This window comes from Pan troglodytes, chromosome 5 (assembly GCF_028858775.2).
Source record: "Pan troglodytes isolate AG18354 chromosome 5, NHGRI_mPanTro3-v2.0_pri, whole genome shotgun sequence".
NCBI classification, from domain to species: domain Eukaryota; kingdom Metazoa; phylum Chordata; class Mammalia; order Primates; family Hominidae; genus Pan; species Pan troglodytes.
Genome location: NC_072403.2, coordinates 97,662,718 through 97,672,156, shown reverse-complemented (window position 1 = coordinate 97,672,156; position 9,439 = coordinate 97,662,718). Strand labels below are relative to the sequence as shown.

General features: G+C 40.3%; 1 pseudogene; it reads left to right on the top strand.

The window, feature by feature from the left end:
* The first annotated feature begins 340 nt into the window (after positions 1-340).
* Positions 341-9,324, top strand: LOC743283 (pyruvate kinase PKM-like; annotated as a pseudogene).
* Positions 9,325-9,439: the final 115 nt, after the last annotated feature.

The following is a 9,439-nucleotide window of genomic DNA, read 5'->3' as shown; positions in this document are numbered from 1 at the left end:
TGCCTATAATCCCAGCACTTTGGGAGGCCGAGGTGGGCGGATCACCTGAGGTCAGGAGTTCAGGACCAGACTGACCAACATGGAGAAACCCCGTCTCTCCTAAAAATACAAAAAACTAACTGGGCATGGTGGTGCATGCCTGTAATTCCAGCTACTTGGGAGGCTGAGGCAGGAGAATCGCTTGAACCCGGGAGGCGGAGGTTGCCATGAGCCGAGATTGCGCCACTACACTCCAGCCTGGGCAACAAAAGCGAAACTCCATCTCAAAAAAAAAAAAAAAAGCATATAAAATTATAGCTGGGTAGGAGGAATAAGTTCTAGTGTTCTACACCACTGTGGGATGACTATAGTTAACAATAATACATACTTTCAGGTAACATGAAGGAGGATATTGAATGTTCCTAACACAAAGAAATGATAAATGTTTGAGATGGTGGATGTGCTAATTGCCCTGATCTGATGACTATACATTATATATATTGAAACATCAGTATGTACCCCATGAATATGTACAATTATATGTCAACTTAAAAACATTTAAAAGTAAAAAAAAAAAAAAAATCCAAAACACGCAAGGAACTGAGCCAGCACAAATAAGAATTAGCAAAATCTTCAAACCTCAAGACCAGACTCACAAGGACTTCAGATACAGAAATTTTAAATAAAAATTATAAAATGAGTATGTTAAAATGTTTAAAGAAATAAAGGAAGGCATTGGTATATGATACAGAAATAAAAGACCATCAAAAATAATTTGGATGACATGAAAACAATCAAATAGACATTCTGGAAATAAAACATATATAATGGACAGGAGTGAATGTCCCTAGGCTCCTGACCTCTCTGCATTTGCAAGTAGTCTGAGCCAGAAAACGCTGAAAGACCTCAGAAGCCAAGTGGAAGCCCCACAGTGAAGCCAGGAGGGCCTTCATTTCAGACTCAGCAGCTGCCCACGGTGGTGGCTGACACACTGCTGTAGCATGTGTGCTGCCTGAACACTCACTGGCCACCCCCACAGCCCAGAGCACTGGCATCATCTGTACTATCGGCCTAGTTTCCTGATTGGTGGAAATGTTGATGATTAAGTCTGGAATTAATATGGCTTGTCTGAACTTACGAGTACCACGCAGAGACCATCAGGAATGTGTGCACAACTATGGAAAGCCTTGCTTCTGACCCCAATCTCTAGCGGCTAGTTGCTGTGGCTCTGGACACTAACGGGCCTGAGATCTGAACTGGGCTCACACAGAGCAGTGTCCCCATGGAGGTGGAGCTGAAGAAGGGAGCCACCTTCAGATCACACTGGATAATGCCTACATGGAAAACTATGATGAGAACTTCCTGTAGCTGGACTACAAGAACATTTGTAAGGTAGTGGAAAGGGGCAGCAAGATCTATAGATGTAATAACTTATTTCTCTGCAGTCGGAGCAGAAGGGTACTGACCTCCTGGTGATAGCAATGGAAAATTATGGCTCCTTGGGCAGCAAAAAGGGTGTAGACCTTCCTGGTGACTGTGGACCTGCTTGCCATGTCAGAAAAGGACATCCAGGATCTGAAGTTTGGGGTAGAATGGGATGTGGATATGGTGTTTGCCTCTTTCATCCATGTGGCATCTAATGTCCATGAAATTAGAAAGGCAATTATTGCAAACTGGAACAAGGTGCCCACTTGCCCACCAGAGTTAGGCTCTTACCTTCCCAGAGGAACTGAGACCCACAGCTATTTTTATATATCTTACAGTTCAGATCAGATACAAATATGTAAACCTCTACATTATTTCTATGTAGAAATTATGATACTCTTTAAGCCTGTCACAGATTTTGTTATTTAATGCAAAGAAGCACATATATTACTATGGGACACTTTTGGTTTGTTTAAATATTTTGATAGTTGTATTTTAATGTAAAGGGTTTCATTTGTAATCTTATACAGATGGTCCCCAACTTACAATGGTTCAACTTATGATTTTTCATCTTTACAACGGCGTGAAAGCAATACATTTTCAGTAGAAACTGTAGGTCAAATACTCATACAACCATTCTGTTTTTCACTTTACTGCAGTATTTAATAAACATATGAGATATTCAAGATTTTAACTTTGCGTTAGATGATTCTGTCTAATTATAAGATAAAGTAAGTGTTCTGAGCACATTTAAGGTAGACTAAGAAAACTATGATGTTCAGTAGGTTAGTTATATTAAATGCATTTTCAACTTACAGTATTTTCAATGGGGTTTATTGGAACGTAACCTCATTGTAAATTGAAGAGCATCTTTTATGCATTTTTAAATATGTTTTGAGAAGGGGTCAATAGGCTTCACCAGACTGGCAAAGTGTCTATGGCATGAAAAGTTAAGGACCTCTGCATTTCATATCAAATCCTACTTGTTTTTAATTTCCCTTCCTATCCAGCCTAATTTCGAGGTTTATCGGTGGCCCTCCTCGTGCAATATTCCCAACTTCCTTACCCTGTCTTCTTTCCTGGGCAACTACTGAAATCACTTTTGCAAAAATTATAACAATGAGAGAAATCTAACATAACTGACTCTATCTTGCTTCTAACTTCACAAGGCCTAACTACTCTTGCTCATTCCCAGGCATAGTTCAAGCTAACTATGGGAAGACTTTAGTTTATAGTTTAAAGCAAGGATGACAGCAGTCCCTTCTTAAAACTAACCCCTTATTGTTCAGGAACCAAAACTACCTCCCTAAAGCTAATGAAAGTCCACAAGGTTAGAATTATGGGAGTGGCCTGAATTCTGTGAAGACGTAGATACAGTTAAACGATAACAAACCATTGTTCCCTAGCTTGCTTTTCTATAATTGTTTACTCTTCAGGAGTTACAGAGCTGGAGGTCACAAGATTTGTAACCCTAATTGCTCCTATAAATAACATTACTATTGTAAAATCTAAGACTGGTCTATGAGATATTTTTCAGACTTTGGCATCCTGACAGATGCTAACTGTACCTGTGACCCATGCCAAAGAACTGACTCTATGGGTCCTGTGATTCCCTGACACCCCCCATGCAGAAACTGATTCAGGGCACAAAGACAATTTCAATGTCCCTATGATTTCATCCCTAACCAATCAGCAGCATTCATTCCCTAGACCCAGCCCACCAAATTATCTTTCAAAACCCTAGCCTCTGAGTTCTTGGGGAGTCAGATTTGAGAAATATCTCCCATCCTTCCATTCAGTTGCCTTGCTATAATTAAACTCTCTGCTGCAACACTGCTATCTCATTGTATTGGCTTTTCTGTGCAGTGGGCAAGAAGAACCCGTTAGTCTGTAACACTACCTGGAAAAACCCCAGCTATGGATTGATTCAACCAATTGCCTTTCCCAATAACATGCCAGTATTACTGAGCCTTGCTGCCTAAATCACATGGCAGCACAGACTTATGCCACCATAAATTTATAGTCTCCAACTCAACCGGGCTCTCAATACTACAGGCAATTATTATTTCCCTTAACAGTTTTCTTTTTTTTTTCTTTTTTCTTTTTTTTTTTTTGAGATGGAGTACCACTCTGTCACCCAGGCTGGAGTGCAATGGCATGGTCTCAGCTCACTGCAACCTCCACCTCCCAGGTTCAGTGATTCTCCCACCTCAGCCTCCCGAGTAGCTGGGACTACAGGCACGTGCCAACACACCTGGCTAATTTTTGTATTTTTAGTAGAGACAGGGTTTCACCATGTTGGTCAGGCTGGTCTAGAACTCCTGACCTCGTGATACATCTGTGTCAGCCTCCTAAAGTGCTGGGATTACAAGCATGAGCCACCATGCCCAGCCACTTTGACAGTTTTCGTTCCTCAGACTTCCTTTCTCCTCCACATCTCTTCACTCCTTTCTCCCCTATCCCAATTCTTTCCTCACCTAAAAATATGATTTTACCTCCTTCATGGAGAATTTTGATGTTGTCAGATAACACAATTTCCTTACACCAGCTTTCATTTGTATCCACTGTTTTTCATTCCCTCTCACTACAATAGTATGGTGTCCTCTGGAGTAAGGCAAATTTCTCCTCCAGTGTTCTGAATCACATTCATTCATTCAACAAATACAGAATTTACTAGTTTGTTATAGGTTGAATTATGTCTTCCCAAAAAAAGATATGTTGAAGTCTTAATCCCTAGTACCACAGAATGGAAATAGGATCATTGCAGATGTAGTGAGTTAAAATGAGGTGATGCTGGAGTAGGGTGGGTCCTAATCCAATATGACTGCAGTCTTTATAACAGAGGGCCATAAAAAAGACAGAGACACAGAAAGAACATCATGTGATGATAAAGGTGGAGGTTGGAGTTATGCAGTTGCAAGCTAAGGAATGCCATGGATTGCCTGAATACCACCAGAAGCTGAGAAGAGACAAGAAAGGTTTCAGAGGGAGCATGGCTCTACCAACTTTGATTTCAGACTTCTACTCTCCAGGACTGTGAGATTAGTAGGACAGAGTGTTCAGATGTAAATGGACAAAAAGCCCTTTTTGGATAGGGTGGAATTCAGGGTGGGAAAAGAAGGGGAGCAGGCTTGAAGTTATGTGCCTACATTGAATTCTGAGTCCAAGAATTCTAAATTGAAACGTGAATCTTTGAGGTCACTATGAAGTTATGTAAGTTGAGGTAGAAGGGTAGAACCCTTTTTTTTTTTTTTTTTTTGAGACGGAATCTCTGTCATCCAGGCTGGAGTGCAACGGTGCCATCTCGGCTCACTGCAACCTCCCCCTCCCAGGTTCAAGCAATTCTCCCACCTCAGCCTACTGAGTAGCTGGGATTACAAGCACCTGCCATAATGCCCAGCAAATATTTTGTGTTTTTGTAGCGATGGGGTTTCACCATGTTAGCCAGGCTGGTCTTGAACTCCTGACTCAGGTGAACCACCTGACTCGGCCTCCCAAAGTGCTAGGATTACAGCTGTAAGCCACCACGCCCGGCCAGAACACATTTTATTTATTGGTTGGTTAGATTGGTCTACGGTTTTAAATAGACTTAAGGGTATGTAGGCTTCCATTTGCACTCTTGCCCCACGCTCTCCAAATGTTGGGGGCAAATATGTGGAGCTTCATCCAACTTGAGGAAGGGGCATCTTTTTTGGATAAAGTCACTTTCCACTGCCCCTTCCAGCCTTCAAGGCCTGGTCTTCACAATCTCTAAGCTATATCTGCCTAGAGAGAATACTTATTTCTAATTCACACAAAGGCTCAGTGTAGTCTAGTAGAAGACAGACAGAATTTTTTAAAAGTAAAAGTGAACATGCAATAGAAAATACAAAAGAGCTTTGGACATAGTAAAAGTATTCTCATGAAATATAGTTCTTATATACATATACATGAAATGTGTAAGCTGGTGGTATTATGAAATATATCTTTTTCTTTTAGTCATGGTCAAAAAAGTGCGAAAGCCTCAGCTCCAGGTGGTGTGCAAGGGTTTCCTAATATGACGGTATATTACCTCTCCAATATCACATCTTGCAAGTTCTCCTTCCCCAGCCCTGCCTTTTGCCCACTCTGCATTCTGACTACAATGAACTTTTTTCCATTTCTAGAAGCCCCCATATTTATCTTACCCCTCTGCTTTGACACATGTTGTTCCTTCAGCCTGGATTCCTCTTTCCCTACCTCTTCACCTAGATAATGCCTATTCAGACTTGAGGTCCCAGTACAGACTGCCTTAATTGAAAGCAAACATCTGTTTAGTATGGCAAACATGCAGCAGATTTCTGCAGGAGGAGTCTAGCAGGTAACAGTGCTGAGAAATTTGTGTTCCTCTATGCTAGTCTTAGGCATTTATAATTTGATGATAGAATTGCAATAATAATTAAATTGTTTTTAGAGATGGAACTCACTCTTTTCCCCAGGCTAGAGTGCAGTTCGAGATCATAGCTCACTGCAGCCTGGAATTTCTGGGCTCCAGAGATCCTCCTGTCTCAGCCTTCCGAGTAGCTGAGATTATAGGTGCTAGCCACTGTTCCTGGCAATAATTTAAGTTAAAAAAATAAAATATCAGGTTTTATTTTTGTGTTCTAGAAGTTTATTTTATCATTATGATACTCATATTTGGCCTTGGTCTTGTTGAATGTTGATTTTAATGCTCAGCTTTTGTTATTCAGCCCAAATAAATGTTTATTGCAATTCTATTTTGATCTTTAATTTTTTGTTTAATCCAAAATATACTTAGAATAATTTATTTTAATTTTTGTTTTAAAATCAAATTGGGCCCGGCTCAGTGGCTCACGCCTGTAATCTCAGAACTCTGAGAGGCCGCGGCGGGCAGGTCATGAGGTCAAGAGATGGAGACCATCCTGGCCAACATGGTGAAACCCCATCTCTACTAAAATACAAAAATTAGCTGGGCGTGGTGGCACGTGCCTGTAGTCCCAGCTACTTGGGAGGCTGAAAAGAATCACTTGAACCCGGAGGCGGAGGTTGAAGTGAGCCGAGATCCAGCCACTGCACTCCAGCCTGATGACAGAGCGAGATTCCGTCTCAAATAAATAAATAAATACATAAATAAATAAATAAAATCCAATTAAATATTGTAACTGGGGCATAGTTTTTGACTAACCTTTTGTGGTTAATTTGTAGAGGTATGAAATTGAATTCAGAAGATTTAGGCTATTCAATTTTGCTTTTTAAAATTTGTTGGCTGTGAGCGGTGGCTCACGCCTGTAATCCCAGCACTTTGAGAGGCCGAGGCGGGTGGATCACCTGAGGTAAGGAGTTCAAGACCAGCCTGACCAACATGGTGAATCTCCGTCTCTACTAAAAATACACAGAATTAGCCGGGCGTGGTGGCGGGCGCCTATAATCCCAGCTGCTCGAGATGCTGAGGCAGGAAAATCGCTTGAACCCAGGAGGCGGAGGTTGCAGTGAGCCAAGATGGCGCCATTGCACTCCAGCCTGGACAACAACAGCAAAACTCCATCTCAAAAAAAAAAAAAGAAAAAAAAATTTGTTGCAGGTTTTTTTGTGACCTAGAGCATGATTTTTGTCAGTATTCTTTTTTTTTTTTTTTTTTTTTGAGACAGCGTCTCGCTCTGTCACCCAGGCTGGAGTGCAATGGCGTGATCTCGGCTCACTGCAACCTCCGCCTCCCGGGTTCAAGGGATTCTCCTGCCTCAGCCTCCCGAGTAGCTGGGACAACAGGCACCCGCCACCATGCTCAGGTAATTTTTATACTTTTAATAGAGACGGGGTTTCACCATGTTGGCCAGGATTGTCTCGATCTCTTGACCTTGTGATCCATCCGCCTTGGCCTCCCAGAGTGCTGGGATTACAGGCGTGAGCCACCGCGCCCGGCCTTTTGTCAGTATTCTTTAAATGCTTGAAAAGTTGTACTTTCTGTAAAATACCAAGTTCAACATATATATAAAATACTACTTTAAACTAATTAAATTACTTAATATTATTGTCCTTCTTTATTTATTGTCAGCCTTAGCCTAGTAAAATGCAGTATTAAAATCTCCTATGGCACTTTTATTTCCTTTTCATGCAGTTTTATTTCTTCCCATCCCTAAGGCTATATTTTCCTTCTGCCCAGTAACTACCCTTTCTGTACTTTAACACTTGTATGTCTTTTCCAGTTATAGAGTGGGTTTTGAGCATTTTTAGACTTTGGGGTTTGTATTTGTACTCTTTTCCCTAACCAACATTTACACAAAGTAAATACACACACGATTGAATCAGTTTAGCAACTGATTTAATATTGTAAAAGTTCTATTCATTTATTTATATGAAAATTCCTCTATATAAAATTGCCAATTTAACAATAAATTTAAATAATTGTCAAGATCATGAAAAAGGAGGTAGATCAAAATATGCTTATATAACAGAAATACTCAAAGACTTTTATTATGGGATTGTTTGTAATGGATTAAAAAAAAAAACCAATCCAACCAGTAATAGTATGGCTATAGAAATTATGAAACTTCTATAAAGTAAAATTCTATGCAACTATTGAAAATTGAAGTATATGAAGTATGAAGTATACTGACAAGAGAACGTGCCCAAATATACATATTAGGTGAAAAAGCTACTTATAGTCATAAGATGACATGTATGATATGAAACCATTCTTGTTAAACATGTGAAAATAATATGAATATCTAGAGAGAAAGAAACTGAAAGAAATACACATATTTTTATATAGTAGCTCTATTTGGCAATGAGATTACAGGACATTTTTACTTCTATTTTATATGTTTATATAATGGTTGAATTTTTTATTGGAGCATGTATTATCTTTTATAACAAAAAATTAGAAAATAAAAGTAGGACTACAGATATACAAGTTAGTAATCTGATAAACTATATGATTGTCCTTGTCTTCTTGGAGAAATCTGTGATTGAGTTATCTAGGACTTTTATTTCCTCATATGCTTCTTGCTGGCTTTTCATCTCTTCACTAATCTCTATGCAAATACAGGGAGAGAAGAACTAGTCACATTTTATCAGCTGAGTTGAAAAAATAGACACAATAATGCAATTAATTTATATAAGTGGTTAAGTCTCAAGTGGCTCTATTCTAATTGGGTCCTTTTGTGCTAGATTAAAGACCTCAATCTAGCCAAATAAAGGGAGGGAGTATTATTTATTTTAAGGAAACATGTTAAGTAGAACTTTCTGCAAAGATTGGAAAAGTTCTACATTGATGTGTTCATCTCAAGTCACATGTAGCTACTGGGCACTTGACATGTAGCTAGTGTGGCTGAGGAACTGAATTTTAGACTTTGTTTTATTTTATTTCTTTAAGGCGGAGGGTCGCCCTGTTGCCCAGGCTGGAGTGCAGTGGCTCGATTTCGGCTCACTGCAAGCTCTGCCTCCCGGGTTCACGCCATTCTCCTGCCTCAGCCTCGCGAGTAGCTGGGACTACAGGCGCCTACCACCACAACTGGCTAATTTTTGTATTTTTAGTAAAGATGGGATTTCACCATGTTAGCCCGGATGATCTCGATCTCCTGACCTCGTGATCCACCCGCCTCGGCCTCCCAAAGAGCTGGGATTACAGGCGTGAGCCACCATGCCTGGCCGACTTTATTCTATTTTAATTAATGTAAGTGGCCACATGTAGCTAGTTGCTATGGTTTTGGACATTTTCATTCTAGTTTAGAAGAAACTGAAGAAACAACAAAATGCAATGTGTGAACTTGGTTAAATGTAGTGAAAAGCACATGCAGAAGTGCTGGTAGGTTTTCATCTTCATCTTGCTCTCCCCTGGTCTGTAGCCAGTTTTTTTACCCAATTGTGAACCCTGGTAACCAACAGCGACCACAGGCCTGCCACCAGCCACAAAACGGCCTTTTTTTTTTTTTTTTTTTTTTTTGAGACAAAAATGTCGTCCTGGGGTGCAGTGGTACAATCTCAGCTCACGGCAGATTTGACCTCCTGGGCTCAAGTGATCCTACCTCAGCCTCCCAAGTAGCTGAGACTACAGGTG